Raw genomic sequence first — 18,875 nt, 5'->3', positions numbered from 1 at the left:
AATCTTAGTCTCGTCTGACCATAAAACCTTTTTCCACATGGCAACAGAATCTTCCAGGTGTGTTTTTGCATAGCACAAATGAGACTGACTGTGGCACTTCTTCAGAAAAGGCTTCTTTCTTGCTACCCTGCCATACAGGCCAGCTTTGAGATTGTTCTCACATGCACAGACAGACCAGCCCCATCCATAAAGACTTGTAAGTCCTTCAAAGTTGCCTTTGGCCTCTTGATAGCTTCTCTGATCAATGTCCTCCTGGCTCGGTCATCCAGTTTGGACGGACGGCCTGATCTAGGCTAGGTGTTGGTGGTGCCATACGCCTTCCACTTCTTAATGATGCTCTGAACGGTACTCAGAGGGAAAGCTAAAGCCTTCTAAATCTTTTTGTAGCCTTCACCTAGCTTGTGCCTTCCTACAACTTTATCCCGGAGGCCTTTTGAAAGTACTTTTCCAACCATGGTGAATTCTTTGCAGAACCATGCACTTCTAGTAGTGGAATCCTCAAGAAACAGCTGGTTTTATTCTGAAGTAATCAAAACCACTACAATTGATGTCAGGTGGGGGGCAATTAGCCTGGTGTTTGATCTGGAAGTTGATTGGTTGCACCTGAGCAAGTTTATAATGGTATACTCTAAGGGGCTGATCACTTAACCAAACCAGGTATTTCATTAATTAATTTTTAATAATTGTCCAGAATTGTTTTAATTTTTATTTTCACTTTGATGATAAGGGTTATAATGTGTACATACAGCTCAAAAAAGAAATTTGATTTATTTTAATTTCCAGGGTGTAATGTGACAAAAGGTAAAGATTTCACAGGGGTATGATGACTTTCTATAGGCACTGTACATAATTTCTCAACAGTGTAAGACCACTTTCACACATAGTTTTACCAGTTTATTCCTATATTGCAATTACCATACATTTGTGGATTAGGTAAATTAATTGAGATGAGGACCAAACACAAAGCTTACATCAACCACAACCTGAAATATAATATTGGATTGGTTAGATACATTTCAGGAAATAACTACTTGTGTTATTACATTAAGTGGAACATTATCCCATAAACTATGCAGAAGTTTTTAATGAGTGATTAGAATTTTGTAACTATTTTTTAAAAAAGGTATGAGGTGGTGGAAATGACTGGGTCATTTCTGGGTCATTTCTGGGTCAACCCCTCTTTCTTTTTTCCTCAGGTATCTCTCCCTGTCTCTTTTCAGTAGCTCTTCATATTTGACAGGGTCCTCTTTTATTCTGTCCCTATAGGCCTGAGACCTTTCTGCAGTAGAGGTCCGCGGCATCTTAAAAATAGATGAAAATGCATTTCAACAAATATGCATTTGAATAAAACATTAACATTGTACATTTTAATAAATAAATTACACATATGTAGCCTCACAATCTATGAATTGCACCTTGTAAGCATAAATGTAATTTCCACCTCACCTTTGTCATTTCCACCCAAGAAGGTAATGTGCTGGAAATGACGGAGGTGGAAATGACAATCTTACAGTATTTTGTAAAAAAATCCAAGCTAGCATCACAGATTAGCTATGAATTGGTACCTAGCATTTCATGCATGCAAAATACATCTATGTACGTTAAAAAATCGATTTATTTACAAACTCAATTGATGTTACGTCATGTTTGGAAATGACATACAATAAAAATATTTTCATTTCAAGCAATATTTTCCTTGAGTTTTCTTCAAAAGTTGGTGAAGAAATCCAAAATATCCTCCATATCAGACATGTGCTGTGATGTCACTGTTCATCTCCATAGAAACTACCCAAACCATCTTTCACACAAACTTTTTAAAGGGTCATTACAGTGTTGTGGTGGAAATGATGGCAATACTGTGGGACAACTACATTTTGTATATAAAATCACATAAATAGTTGTTTGACCTTAAATACCCCAATTATGTTTTGATTATTTTACTGATACTTTATTCAGTCACATTTAAAAAAAATAGATCCATCATTTTTTTACACTTCATTTTCATTATAGAAGATCAGAAGTCTGGGTGTGGGACAGGCACAAAACAGCAATATTTGCATCTATAACGATGTTGAAAAAGGTGAAAAAATCATCATAGACTACCGGTAAAAAGTTCCTAAAGTACTTTCATTGTAAAGATAACTATGAAAGTGTGAATATTCCCAATTTTTATTTTTTTTTATAAAATATGATCAAAGGACATGAAAGTGCCCGTAGTCTAAGAATCGCCCATGTATGTTGTCTTAGATCACTTACCTGTTTTATTAGTATATCATTTACAACTTATTAATATAGGATGTGGGACTATTAAATCCCAAAGGGGGGAGTATATGGTAAATTTAAAGACATAAGGGTTGTAATCCCACACCTAGGGGAAAAGGTCACAAGAAAACAGATGGTCTTAAGAATGTTTGAAGAGTGCAATTAAGGAGGGGTGAGGTTAAACCAAGGGCTGACTAGAGGGTATGAACACAATGGAGTACAATAGATCAAAGCTGCAGAAACAGGATAGATGAGTAATAAACACAGTTGTAAACAGCCTAGGTGGCTTTTGTAAACAGCCTAGGTCAATTGATCTCTCCACAGACTGACCGACGCCACGTCAGGTGGGAGTAGCCCCTGGATGACGAAATGTAGTTCTTAAATATCATTGGTGTAAGTAGACAGGAATTTGAATGAAGGGTGTTGACCTGTGTGATGTTTATAAAAGGACAGGTAACGGAAGTGGAAGGTGTTCAACTTTGCAAACCTGACCCGGCTTCGTTCTCTGTGAATAAAGTCTCTGAATGAATCAACAGCTCTGGTTAACGGTATGTTATTTCAAAATACCATTACTTAAATTCTACTACAACCTCAGGAGAACATCACCTCCACCATCAAGAAGGCCCAGCAGAGAATGTTCTTCCTGCGGCAGCTGAAGAAATTCAACATGCCGCAGAAAGTGATGGTCGAGTTCTACACAGCCATCATTGAGTCCATCCTCAGCTCATCGATCACCGTCTGGTTCGCTGTCTCCACTGCCAAGGACAAAGCCAGACTGCAGCAGATCATTCGGTCAGCAGAGAAGGTCATCGGCTGCAACCTGCCATCTCTCCTGGACCTGTTCCACTCCAGGACCAGTAAGAGAGCAGGAAAGATCATAGCTGACCCTTCCCATCCTGGTCACAACCTCTTCCATAGACTTCCATCCGACAAAAGGTTCCGGCCAATCAAGACTAAAACCTCAAGCCACCTGAACAGTTTCTTCCCCATGGCAGTGGGGCTCACAAACAAGCCCCCTGCCTCTCACTGACTCTGGGACTTCCACCCCCCCGTCACACACACAATGCACTGACAGTGTAATTTGTAATTTATAATTCTTTAAACTTATTCTAATTTATACATACATGCATACATGTACATGCCCTATAACCATTTCACAGCCTCTAGTCTCATTGCCACTTAAGAGAATATAGTATTCACCTTCTGTCAAAAGGTGATGACGTCACATGAATTTAATCATCAAAAATAATACTTGAAAATTATAAGTCCCGCCCCTTTGGGGCGGATGTGGTGTGTGTTGATGCTTGCACAATGAGACGTTGGTGAGAGGCCAAGGTGTTCTGCTGTTTGTGAAATTAGATTCAGGAACTTGATAGTTTTATGGGGTGGGTGTTGATGTTTGCACAATGAGACGTGGGTGAGAGGCCAAGGTGTTCTGCTGTTTGTGAAATTAGATTTAGGAACTTGACAGTTTTTTGAGGATGTGGTCACCCCCATAGGATATAGAACCATTAGAATGGATTAGGGGACCTTTTCTCTTTCTAGGAACCCAGGGGCCCTGAACTGTCTGAAGATCAACCAAGGGTCAGCTAAAGTTTGTCACTGATAAGTGCTGTGTGATGTGTCGTGATGACTTCATGCCGCATACATACATCTATGTCAAAATTGCATATGAGGCTTAAAATAAAAGCTCAATACTGAGGGTTAAAATGTGCAATTAAAAAAAAAAGGCAATTAAAAAATGGTTAGGCTGCTACTCTAGTGGTAGTAATGTGTTCAATAATGAAGAATAAAATGGGGAATTAAAAAATGGTTAAATTTTTAAAAATGTTTAGTTTCAAACATGGGTATGACACATGTCGCGGGCGTGTCACTGATAAGATCACGTGTTTCCCTGGCAAAAAGGTGTATATATATGACCCTGAGAGCTGGTCACAACTGATCAAAGACTTGTGACAGCTGCATCAGATCGATCTCTCTCCACCATGAAGGTGCAATTGTGTGGAAATGGCTGTGTGTTCTACCTCTTGTTACCTGTTCAAGTGTTATGGTAACATCACACTGCTGGTCATTTCCTCATAATTACACGTGATATATCTATCTGATAGGCATCGCTTGAGTCTTGCATTGAGGTTCAACGTTTTTCAACGTTTGCCATGTGTGACAGTGAACCTGCATTCTGTAATCCTAGTTTTTGTAAGCTATCCTGAAGCATGTTCTAAATGTTTTTTCAAGAAAAAAGTGGCTTGAAAGTCTTGGGATCTTTAGCATTGAGCTGTAAGACCAAATTGTTAGGAAAGTATTTGTTGGTCGTACAAAGCTTTTGGCTTTTTCCTTTTTTTCTACATGCCAATGGAACAGCATTTTTAGCACCTTTTTTTTATTTGAGATGGATATGGGAAGTTTAGAAACCAATGCTGGATAAAGAAGCGTATTGCATATCTTTGAATATAGACATGTTGCATATGTAGGTATGTTCGCAAGTAACATGTCAGTAAAGAAAAGGGTAGGCTTTTTCTATTGGCTACCCTCATCAATGCAGAATATGTGCTTGTCCAATGAAATGTGAATGTTCTCGTTTCAGTACGCTGAACGCTTCATCTTTCACTCCACCGTTTCCTAAATCATTTTACCTCACATCCTTTGTTCATCCTAAATTTGTTTCTTTAGCGATGTGGTCTTGCTTGTTGTTACTGCTTATTCATGTTTTAAGTTACCTATTTATACCAGCACCTTAGATTACCAGACCTGTACAACATTTGATAACAATGTTATTTTTGCCCTAAAATAAAATGACTTTTGGAGCTATTGCTTGAGTTGAGTCTAGTGTGTTTCAGATGGTTGGACGTTCAGATTGTTCTGTTTTAGAGAGGAGAGGTGATGAGGGCAGGTGGATGTTCATCATGAAGCTTACTTTGTTTAATACCAGGCTAGTTTGTCTGGTGAGACCACACCAACTCATTGCATAGCTTGTTAACCAACTGGTCCCGGATACACGTAATGTACGTGCACTACTAATTCAGAAATTCATTTTTACACCCATTGGTCGAGAGGGATACTAACTAGCCAACTAGCATGCAGTGGGTGATATTACAGAGAATAATGCCTTTAATGTTTTATTACAGAAATAACTGCCAATAGGTTGTCATTGAATCTCCCCCCATAAAATGTTGCTGTTCATTAGTTATGATCTCAGTTTTGAGCTATGGTGAAGCGTAACAGTGCATATGCAAAACATTGTGAAACTGACATTTATTTTGACTTTTGTTGGACATTCAATATGTAGGCTAGGCTATATCTTACTGGTTGTTTGTAGTCTGTCTGTCTATCTCGAGTGTGTGGAAAGTATCCAGCAAATTGGTTCTTCGATGAATATGTGTAGGCCTAGTACTTGTTTCTGTGGTCACCGAAACTACAGCATTGAAAGAGAAGTCAAGATGCAAAAATGCATCATGGAATGTTGCCACTGGCCAGGCAGGTAGAACTAGTTACATATCAGGATGTAGTTGAATTATCTGTCAACCTGTACATTTTTCATTGTTAGGGGACACAGTTTATCTGAAGCTAATCTATTTCCAGTTTTTCTGTAATACTATTTCCAGTATTTCAGTTCAGTTGTCAATCTCCATTCAAAATGGGCTAAGAATAGTATAGATGGATGCCTTTTCCATATGACCCATATTTCTCTGTGTTGCAGAAGGACATTCAAGCAAACAATGTTAATAACAAAATGAAACGTGAATCTGGGTTTGCACTATTGTAGGCCTATAGCCTACTGCTGACCATCTAAACATCTCCTAAAAGTATAATGTCAGATATATAGGCACAGTAATGCCTCTCTTTGCCTTTCTCCTATCTTCCCCTGAAGAGCTAACCTCCCCTTATAGTAGAGTATAACTTATTTTCTTAATTCAAAGGTAACAATAGGTAACACTGAATGTACTGAAAGCCAGAGTGTTGATATACTTTAAGAAATGACGTATCCACCTGTAATATGCGTATTATGCATGTTCATTAACTTGAACTTATTGACCCCTCAAATTGGGATAGTAAGAAGTCGAAGTTGTCTTTGTTTTCTGATGTCTGTTCTCTGGCAAAAATTGACCCTAAGAATGAGACTGATGGAACATTAGTCATGTTAGTCGTTGAATTGGCATCTACTAGAAAGATTGAATTTGAGCTGGTGCGAAGATTGGTCCTACTTTGTATTGCCTGTTGAGGTGCTGTAATAGAGGAGCTGTTACCATAGTTGCGGTGTCGTGTGATCTTATTGTATTGTAACGACCCTGTGTAAGGCCCGTTAGCAGCTCCGCCAAGTGAGTTAACTCTCTTGGTGTTGTGGCTAGCGCGGCCGGTTTGTAAGCGGAAGGTTGCGAGTTCGATACCCGCTTAAGGCAAGCTGCTCTGCCCCGCCGTTCGCTACATTGGTGTCAGAAGTGGGATGGCGCCCGTGAGGCCATCGGAGAGGCGTGTCCACGTGAGAGACTCGTATAGTGAAGCGTGAGGGCACGCTCTCCCGAACGGAGGGGATAGTGTAACAACCCTGTGTAAGGCCCGTTAGCAGCTCCGCCAAGGGAGTTAACTCTCTTGGTGTTGTGGCTAGCGCGGCCGGTTTGTAAGCGGAAGGTTGCGAGTTCGATACCCGCTTAAGGCAAGCTGCTCTGCCCCGCCGTTCGCTACAGTATGTTTAATTTTGGCTTCAGCTTTTACTATTCATATTCCCATCAGACGACAGTTTTTTCCTCAAGTAACCAACAGAAACAATTAATGTTTGTCACCTTTTGCGGAATGCCTGAAAATGTTATGGTTATCGTTAAACCCCCCTACAACCTTTAATACGCGTAATGGCACCATAACAATGATGCTTCTCGTACCGTTGTCCGTTATGGTTTATGAGTTGACTTCTCTTGTATTTTTGTTTGTTTAGCTTATGTCTAGATGTTGCTCTTTTATTCCCCAAAAATATATATGATGGCTTCTGCAGGCCCTGCTACAGTATGATGGTCTCATATCTCACTCTGTTTTGAGTAGTCAACATTTTAGTTTATTTTATCGGGTCTTTTTTGGTTGCGTTCATTTGGAGAACTATGATCGTCGTCACGCAGAGCTTGGCTCCATCCATCCATCGACTCGCAGCGACAATATCCTGAGAAAGTACGGTTGCAAAAGAAATCGGAGAACTTTCGTAGAGCTTCCCCAAACCGAACCAATGCCATATCGCTGAATTACATGCAACATGCAAGACATCATAACTAATAATGCAAGGTATTGTGTATCTTTCTGAAAGCATTGAGGGCTTCAGAGCAACTTGGCTTTTTATATACCAACTTGGAAAACTACCTCAGAACGGTCTCGGGTGCTAGTGTTGTATATCCCTAATTTATGATGACAAAGATCAATTTTAGTGACCAAATGACACAAGCCAATACTGTGTACAAACTTTATCATTTTACTTCCTTTAACCTTTAGTTAAGCAAAATTTGTAATTATGGATGAACTTTGAACGTTTTAGTATGTACATTAAAGTTCATGGGACCCAAATTTTGTAATTGGGAGTTCAAGTCTCAATGTTGTTATGTACGCATGCAAATCCTCCCTTTTTAAAATGTAGTAATACTGTAACTAAAACAACCAATGAACGCTCAGCAGACACTGAGTTGGGACTCATTTGTGTGGCAATATAAGCTGTAGTCATGACTGGATGATATATTGATGTACCAATGAAATGGATATTTAGATTTGCAATGAATCACTATCAATATTCCTGCAATATGTTTTGGTAGTATAAATAGTGGGCTGCGGATTGAAAGAAAGAGGCATGTTGATGGGATGTTGTATGCAGAGCAATAATGACTAAAGTCTGAGTTGGAGTTATGATTTGCTGAGCAGTGTAGATGGGCCAACGTTAGGTAAGATGCATGGCAGGTATCACTCTGAGCGGTACCCTGGCCTGTGGTCTCCAGCACGTCTTGTGGCAACTTTCATTTAACATTTAAGCATTGGTAGGAGGTCATCTAATTAATTGAATATAGGTTACCTGTAACTTTGCAAACCTATAAGTAGTGTTTTTAGTGGTTCGTAGTTGGCTTATAGATGCCACTGAGTGATCATCAAGGATCTAACATCTGCATCTTGAAGTGATGTTATGCAGTGCCGCAATAAAACCAGCGAGGCTTTTCTTGCCCTTTGCCATTTAAAGCTGTTTGTTGCAACCAGAAAACGACAAGAACAGTAGCACGCTATTCATTATCCAAATTTGATACAGTTTTTGATATGACGATAGATGTATTTTTGCATGCTACATTTTACAAAGGGAATACACATTTGAAATTACTTTTCTCAATGTATTTGTGACATGATATACTGATGTAGTGGCATATATCGGTCATTCAAGAGATCAATCGATTGAAAGGCACTGTACAGAGAAGGTTGTATGGAAATTAAATTAAAGCTCTTATGTCATTCTTGTTGTCTGAGCTGAAAACATCCCGCATGTTATAGTTTTATGTGTGCCTTTTCAGAGATTTCCTTTCCACCTCCCATATACTGGGGTTGACATCCCTATTTCATTTACAGCGCCACATAAAATAATTTCTACATTAATTATCATGCAACCTTAAAAGTGAAGACGCTGCATAGAACGATCAGTATTTGTGTTTTGCACTTTCAAAGCAGTTTCAAAATTGCCCCACTTAAGGTTGGGCAAACTGACAAAAAAACAACAATAAAAGACAAGGTATTTTAAGCTATCGATAGGAATTATAAGGAATAATATGACTTTGAAGAGCTTTTCTAAAAAGGTAAAAGATATATCTATATATATATCTCTATATATATCTATCTATCTATCTATATAGATAGATATTCATATATATTCATGAAGTACCTCATAAGCCTGATATATGCTGCATTGACTTTTCTCATTTCTTTTTTTCTTTTGTGTGCTTCATATTATCCAATAAAAAATTGTATTTCCCCTTTTTTGAGAGGTTTGATCATCACCTAAGGCTGTGCACTGGCCATGCAAAAGCTATTTTCTGATTAAGGAGGTCTTGAACAACATGTAGTGCTACATGTTCACTGTCAGATGGAATGAAAGGGTATGTATGAATCTGAAGCGGAATGGTTACGTAGGATTATGTGTAATTTATGCAATTGTTAACATTACATTTGATCAAAGGAATATTTCTAAATTGTAGCGACGTTACTTTCCATGTTTTGCTTTGTAAGGATGCTGTATGTGTCCATATAGCCTAAAACACTGGGTTAAATCAATGAGGACTTAATGTCCACCAACACAACTATCGGGTACCTGGCGACTCCATGCTGTTCAATGTGACTGGTGACTCAGGTATTGCCGTGAAAGGGCTGTATCTGCTACTGTGTCCATCCCTGTCCTATTCCCCCGCACCTTTGTCTTAAGATAGCCTTAGAACTACACATGGAGTACATTCTTCTCGTACATTTGGCCTTAAAAGTACAAAATTATGCACAAGAAATCCACAACTTGCAAGAGAGCTTGATTCCCATAGACACTTCAGAAACCATGTCATGCGTCATTGCCATATATCTACCTCCTATGAATGTAGGAGTGTCCTGGAAATTGTGTTTACTATGAAAAAAAAGTTGAGACATGAGAACATGTTGGCCTTTTTAAAGAAAAATATTATAAGAATTTGGGGATGATTGTCATTCATTTAAAAAAAAAAAAAAAAAAAAAACGGAACTAAAACAAGTTCAGCACGTGACTGCATTCATAGGAGGTAGATATATGGCAATGACGAAAAATGTACAGGTTGACAGATAATTCAACTACATCCTGATATGTAACTAGCTTGACTTCTCTATAAATGCTGTAGTTTCGGTGACCACAGAAACAAGTACTAGGCCTACACATATTCATCGAAGAACCAATTTGCTGGATACTTTCCACACACTCGAGATAGACAGACAGACTACAAACAACCAGTAAGATATAGCCTAGCCTACATATTGAATGTCCAACAAAAGTCAAAATAAATGTCAGTTTCACAATGTTTTGCATATGCACTGTTACGCTTCACCATAGCTCAAAACTGAGATCATAACTAATGAACAGCAACATTTTATGGGGGGAGATTCAATGACAACCTATTGGCAGTTATTTCTGTAATAAAACATTAAAGGCATTATTCTCTGTAATATCACCCACTGCATGCTAGTTGGCTAGTTAGTATCCCTCTCGACCAATGGGTGTAAAAATGAATTTCTGAATTAGTAGTGCACGTACATTACGTGTATCCGGGACCAGTTGGTTAACAAGCTATGCAATGAGTTGGTGTGGTCTCACCAGACAAACTAGCCTGGTATTAAACAAAGTAAGCTTCATGATGAACATCCACCTGCCCTCATCACCTCTCCTCTCTAAAACAGAACAATCTGAACGTCCAACCATCTGAAACACACTAGACTCAACTCAAGCAATAGCTCCAAAAGTCATTTTATTTTAGGGCAAAAATAACATTGTTATCAAATGTTGTACAGGTCTGGTAATCTAAGGTGCTGGTATAAATAGGTAACTTAAAACATGAATAAGCAGTAACAACAAGCAAGACCACATCGCTAAAGAAACAAATTTAGGATGAACAAAGGATGTGAGGTAAAATGATTTAGGAAACGGTGGAGTGAAAGATGAAGCGTTCAGCGTACTGAAACGAGAACATTCACATTTCATTGGACAAGCACATATTCTGCATTGATGAGGGTAGCCAATAGAAAAAGCTGAGTGACTGATTTGAGTTCCCACAATAATACCCTCAACTCAAGTTCTATCATTAAAATCGACCTAAATAACAAATTGTGAGAAAATGAGAGGAGGGGGGGGGGGGGGGGGATCATTGTATATAACGATCCAAATTAGTGATACTTTTCATGAACTCTATATGTGTCTATGGGAATATAGCGGTACATGTTGTACATTTAAAATGTCAAGCCAAGGGTTAAAATAAGAGACAATACCCATAGTCAAATTCAGATTTTTGGTGGTGAGCTGCTATGACTTTCATTACCCTTTTCTTTACTGACATGTTACTTGCGAACATACCTACATATGCAACATGTCTATATTCAAAGATATGCAATACGCTTCTTTATCCAGCATTGGTTTCTAAACTTCCCATATCCATCTCAAATAAAAAAAAGGTGCTAAAAATGCTGTTCCATTGGCATGTAGAAAAAAAGGAAAAAGCCAAAAGCTTTGTACGACCAACAAATACTTTCCTAACAATTTGGTCTTACAGCTCAATGCTAAAGATCCCAAGACTTTCAAGCCACTTTTTTCTTGAAAAAACATTTAGAACATGCTTCAGGATAGCTTACAAAAACTAGGATTACAGAATGCAGGTTCACTGTCACACATGGCAAACGTTGAAAAACGTTGAACCTCAATGCAAGACTCAAGCGATGCCTATCAGATAGATATATCACGTGTAATTATGAGGAAATGACCAGCAGTGTGATGTTACCATAACACTTGAACAGGTAACAAGAGGTAGAACACACAGCCATTTCCACACAATTGCACCTTCATGGTGGAGAGAGATCGATCTGATGCAGCTGTCACAAGTCTTTGATCAGTTGTGACCAGCTCTCAGGGTCATATATATACACCTTTTTGCCAGGGAAACACGTGATCTTATCAGTGACACGCCCGCGACATGTGTCATACCCATGTTTGAAACTAAACATTTTTAAAAATTTAACCATTTTTTAATTCCCCATTTTATTCTTCATTATTGAACACATTACTACCACTAGAGTAGCAGCCTAACCATTTTTTAATTGCCTTTTTTTTTTTTTTTTATTGCACATTTTAACCCTCAGTATTGAGCTTTTATTTTAAGCCTCATATGCAATTTTGACATAGATGTATGTATGCAGCATGAAGTCATCACAACACATCACACAGCACTTATCAGTGACAAACTTTAGCTGACCCTTGGTTGATCTTCAGACAGTTCAGGGCCCCTGGGTTCCTAGAAAGAGAAAAGGTCCCCTAATCCATTCTAATGGTTCTATATCCTATGGGGGTGACCACATCCTCAAAAAACTGTCAAGTTCCTAAATCTAATTTCACAAACAGCAGAACACCTTGGCCTCTCACCCACGTCTCATTGTGCAAACATCAACACCCACCCCATAAAACTATCAAGTTCCTAAATCTAATTTCACAAACAGCAGAACACCTTGGCCTCTCACCAACGTCTCATTGTGCAAGCATCAACACACACCACATCTTATAATTTTCAAGTATTATTTTTGATGATTAAATTCATGTGACGTCATCACCTTTTGACAGAAGGTGAATACTATATTCTCTCACTTAGCCTCACACAGCCTACAAGATGTATTTCCTGTATGTGCAAATATACTTGGCCAAATAAAAGAATTCTGATTCTGATAACCCTTCATGTCTCCCCAACCCTTTCTTTCATACTTGCACTAGAGGACTTATAGAATAGGAAAATAAAACACTAAAGAATAGATGACGGGTCAAACATAAGACATACATTAATTCCCAATGATTACTTCGAACAGTTATGGACATGATCGAACAAACTCAACACAAGTGGTCACATGACCAACTAACACAAGTTAACATTACGTTATATCTGACTCCTAAAGATATTTCATGATTAATAATGATTGATAATGCTTTGCTCATCCCTGTGTGACAGACAATCGATCATATCGGATCCTAGATTCCATTAAGAATACCCAAAATGCTATTTTTTACCATGCCCTCAAGTTAAGATAAATCGGACTGCGAGGAGTTTACGTTCAGGCCAATATCCGAAGCTGATGATTCACTCTACGTGTCGTTAACGATGCATGTGAACATTAGACATTAAATGGGAGAACCTGGTCACGATTATGTCGTGCTGTATTAACAGAACCTTTATCTGGCGCACAACATCACATTAACGCACATAGGAAAAATGAGAATAGAGTTTCAACAAAATAACCAATTGAACAGTTTCAAAGCAACATATGCCTAACTTTTAACCATACGTTAACGTGCGTCAAGGAAAACACGGGAGAATGGTGCCCGTGACGGGCCTACCTCAAACCTCCAAGAATATCTCGCTGTCCCTCTCCTTAAATATCATTCCCAACAAAGGACAAGGTGTAAGATACATTACAATCGCAAAGGAATTGACAAATGGTGAGGGTGCAACTTCTTCAGGATGTCCGCCAGGCTCATTCAACTGTAAATAGTTATACACATTGAAATCAAGGCTGGCGCCACCAAAATCCGTCAACAGACTTTCTGCAGAGGGACACACAGGTCGACGCTGTCTTCTAAAGAGAAGACTTGCAGAAGTCGAGGGGAGGCTTCAGTTGCTCAGGCAAAGTTATAAGATGGCTTTAGGTCTGCATCTCTTCTTGGAGATGTGGATGAGGAGGAGGAGGAGGAATGTGGTGATTACACCAGCAGTGAGGAGGAAGAGGAGGCAAAAGAGGAAGCAAATTAGGTATTACTTGTTTATATACAGTATATGTTTTGGTAATGCCTTAACTGAGTCACATGAGTTTGCCACATCATTAGTGCAAAGGAAGAAATCTGGGCTAGAAATTAGATTTCATCTCAGATTTCATCAAATGATGTTAAACAGCCACATTTTCATCAAATCATGTTAAATAAATGAATCATTTAAAATAAGAATTAAATAATTGTGGTCTTTTTTTAAATTTATTTATTTGTTGTGCTTCTTATTGTGTAATATAGATGGTGCAGCGCAGCTAGTCTACCTGGGAGAGGAAGAGTTGCTGGGGAAGAGAGCAGACACAATCTACCACCTAAAGCCCACACCCTGCACGGGCCCACCCATCCACCTTTGTTTGTTTACATTTTGTTGTTTGTAAACAATTGATTAATATGTGCAGTTTCAATTTAATTCAACTTTGTTAAATTCAATGAGCTTTGCTGGCACGATAAGTCATTATCTTGCCAAAGCAGACATAAGAATGTAAGAATGTCTTACATTGGTGATGACAGAACATACATGATGATGAATCTAAAATAATAATACATTACATTAAAGAAAAGCTAATTACAAATAAGATATACCATTCTATACCTCTCTCTCTCTCACACACACACATATACACTCACTGGCCACTTTTTTAGGTACACCTGTTCAACTGCTTGGTAACGCAAATATCTAATCAGCCAATCACATGGCAGCAACTCAATGCATTTAGGCATGGTCAAGACGACCTGCTGAAGTTCAAACCGAGCATCAGAATGGGGAAGAAAGGTGATTTAAGTGACTTTGAACGTGGCATGGTTGTTGGTGCCAGACGGGCTGGTCTGAGTATTTCAGAAACTGCTGATCTACTGGGATTTTCATGCACAACCATCTCTAGGATTTACAGAGAATGGTCAGAAAAAGAGAAAATATCCAGTGAGCGGCAGTTCTCTGGGCGAAAATGCCTTGTTGATGCCAGAGGTCAGAGGAGAATGGCCAGACTGGTTCGAGATGATAGAAAGTGTCTCCCGGGAATTTAGGCTCTATACAGAACCCCCGACCAACCCTCAGATAACTGGTTATGGATCCTCAGCCTGAGGGGTCTTACCCTGTCAGATGCTGACTGGTCCTATGTAGGTTGGTGTCGATTAGATTCACTCCGCTGTTAACGGTCTACTTCCCATAGTTCCTCCCATATTAGATTAGATTAGATTAGATTCAACTTTATTGTCATTGTGCAGAGTACAAGTACAGAGACAACGAAATGCAGTTAGCGTCTAACCAGAAGTGCAAAATAGCAGAAAGTGCAATGAACAGTATTTACAGGTAGTGCAATATATGATCAGTAGTAGTGCAGTATAATATAAGCAGTATAATATAGCAGTGCAGTATAGCAGTATATGAGTAACAGTAGCATTATAGCAGAATAAATAGTTACAGTATGAGCAGTGTAGCAGCATATGAGCTGTATGGGTAATGCAGTCTAGCAGTATATATGTATTAACAGTAACGAGGTAGATGCAGAATAAATATAAATATGGAATGCCGTATAAACAGTATAAACAAGTATGTACAGTATGTGCAGTAGTATTAAAGAAAATATAGGATATGTGCATTATGAACAGTATGAACAGTATGGACAGGTATGTACAGAAGAGCAGTGGTATTGAGTAAGAGCAGGGGAGGGGAGTAATAGTGCAATAGTGCAATTGTCCGGGTGGGGGTTGCAGGGGTAGTAGGTTGTCAGGTAGGTGTAGTGTTCGAGTTCAGCAGGGTGACAGCCGCAGGGAAGAAGCTGCCTCTGAACCTACTGGTTCGGGTGCGAAAGGCTAGGTAGTGAGAGTCGGTGTGGAGTTAGCTTTAGCCTAGCTCTCAGCCCACCTCGGCTCCCTCGCCTGTGTTTTCGTTTCCGAGCCGGTCTGGGGCCTCTTCCGGTCGGTGTAGCGGAGTTAGCTGGACCCGCTGTTTTGCTAATCTCGGGTATATCGTCGATAAAGATGACTGGGGTGCCGGAACCGATGTCCAGAAGTTCTTGTCGGCTGTACGATATGTACGCTAAACTGTTTTTAGCGAGAATACTTAAGATAAACAAGCAAATAACTACTAGTTCGCAAACTCTGGAGAGACACTGAGCGTCGCGATGCATGCGCGCCGCCATCTTGGTCAGAATTTCTTCCTCTACCCACCTCAGCTGAACTGAAAAATCTCCCCAAACCTAAAAACTGTACACAGAAGTGGGTAGTCTCTATGGTTAACGACCACTCTAATCTGATATGAGTGCCAGTTGGTGTGGTTGCGGATAAAGGATAATCGGTAAGGATAATTTACCCAAAGGAGGTAATAAGGGGCCAGATATAACCCTTCAGATCCTAAGATGTATTATGCACAGCAATCTATAATATGTTATGTTACCAGGAGGAGGTAAAAAGGCTTATGAGGGATGGAATGACTAAAAATATATTTAAAAATAATAATAATAATAATAATAAAAAATAAAAAATAATAAAAAAATTAAGCATTAAAATTGAGAAAACTATTCCTTTAAATTCTTTAATGATGGCTTAAAACATTGCAGCATTACAGGCAGAGTGATTAAATGGTAAAATGCTAGTATTAAAAAAATGATAAAAATTAGAAAAGAATAAAATCAGTCTGTCCCTACTCTGCCTGTGGAATTTAGAGAAGCCCCAGTGTCACTTGATCAGAGCGAAGCCGGTTCTTTTATCCGCCAGAGCTGTTGTTATATAAACAAAGGTCCGCCAAGGTCCTCCGTTGTACTAGTGTGGCGAGGCCGACAGTCAGAATTCTCACTCTCCTGCTCAAACTGGACTCAAGGCCACTTCTTATTGTGGACTTCTGCAATTCTACTCTATTTTTGTCCCATACTAATCTATGCCTTTCTCAAAGTTAACATTTAGTACATATGGTATACAATTATCATTAGCACACATGATTAGCCTACTTCAGTAATCATCCCTGAGTAAGAATTATACAGTAAAACATTAGTATGGTGGCCTACTTCAGCAATCATTTCTGAGTAGGAATTATACAGTCAAACATTAATATGGTGGCCTACTTCAGAAATCATTTCTGAGTAAGAATTATACAGTCAACATTAATGCATTTGGTTGCCTACTTCAGTATCAGTTAAACCGTTATCACTACGAGGTCCAACCAGATATGTTGACCCGGAGTCATACACTACCCTTATAATTTCTCTTATTCAGTTTTGCCTTTTGCACATATTTGAACTCATTTATCATTAACCAATTATATATATTTGACTCAACTTATCATTAATCAGTTACACTACTTTGAATCAACTTATCATTAATCAGTTTCACACATTTGAATCAACTTATCATTTCAGTTACATACTTTTGAATCAACTTATCATTAATCAGTTACACACATTTGAATCAACTTATCATTATTCAGTTACACACATTTGAATCAATTTATCATTTATAAGCAGTAATGCAGTTTACACCTATTTTAATCAACTTATCATTCATAAGCAGTTATGCAGTTGCACCTATTTGAAGGATAGATCAAAGATAAAATGTGTTTCAGGAACATCCGCAGCCGCGGTGTCCCTCGTCAGGTTGGGCCCCCAGCTGCTAAGCTTTTTCTCTTTCTAGCAGTGTCATGGTGATTCACCAAGATTGCTCTCAAACCTCGGGCCAATCCTGCTGTGCTTAACTGGGTAACGTTGGGAATGGTGTTTAGGCCGGGAGAAGGCCATACTAATCTCGCCCTCGGCGACAAAAGCCAACAGTAACTCAAATAACCACTCGTTACAACCAAGGTATGTAGAAGACCATCTCTGAATGCGCAACACGTCAAACCTTGAAGCAGATGGGCTACAGCAGCAGAAGACCACACCGGGTGCCACTCCTGTTAGCTAAGAACAGGAAACTGAGGCTACAATTCACACAGGCTCACCCAAATTGGACAATAGAAGATTGGAAAAACGTTGCCTGGTCTGATGAGTCTCGATTTCTGCTGTGACATTCAGATGGTAGGGTTAGAATTTGGCGCATAAACAACATGAAAGCATGGATCCATCCTGCCTTGTATCAACGGTTCAGGCTGGTGGTGGTGTAATGGTGTGGAGGATATTTTCTTGGCACACTTGGGCCCCTTAGTACCAATTGAGCATTGTTTAAACTCCACAGCCTACATGAGTATTGTTGCTGACCATGTCCATCCCTTTATGACCACAGTGTACCCATCTTCTGATGGCTACTTCCAGCAGGATAACGCGCCATGTCACAGAGCTCACATCATCTCAAACTGGTTTCTTGAACATGACAATGAGTTCACTGTACTCCAATGGCCTCCACAGTCATCAGGTCTCAATCCAATAGAGCACCTTTGGGATGTGGTGGAATGGGACATTTGCATCATGGATGTGCAGCCGACAAATCTGCAGCAACTGCGTGATGCTATCATATCAATATGGACCAAAATCTCTGATGAATATTTCCAGCACCTTGTTGAATCTATGCCAGTTCTGAAGGCAAAAGGGGGTCCAACCCGGTACTCGCAAGGTGTACCTAATAAAGTGGCCGGTGAGTGTATATCTCTGCTACATTGAAAAGCATTGGTTTGACAAAGTGAGTACTGTACACACTAAATCACAAGAAAGTCTTGACATTGGCACGTCGCCATTATGTTTAAGCGTGTTTATGCATACAAAGTGGTCTGATACATGGTTGGGATCATTTCAATCCAGGTGATTTTAAGACGTTTTTTCAGAACAAAATAGGATTAGATCATTTAGATCCAAAATCATATAATTCGGATTGTCAGTGCTTTGAATAGGCTTACATACCACCATCTACTGGGCAAGTTATGAACTACATGATAAAAAGGGCAACGTTAGTAAGACAAACAGCATGACAGACTGGGATACCATCAGCAACTACTGTTGACAGGTTCCAGTGAAAAATCTATGGTTATTTAACAAAGAGAACCAAATTTCAAATCAAATCAAATGATTTTGGATATGACAGGCCTTATTTTATTTTGACGTTGAATACTTTGTAGGCCTACTTAGTTTAATGTGCAGTTTTGGGAAGGGCCTAAATGTGTTTCACG

This window comes from Argentina silus (assembly GCF_951799395.1).
Source record: "Argentina silus genome assembly, chromosome: Y".
Taxonomy (NCBI): domain Eukaryota; kingdom Metazoa; phylum Chordata; class Actinopteri; order Argentiniformes; family Argentinidae; genus Argentina; species Argentina silus.
This window is presented reverse-complemented; position numbering follows the sequence as displayed.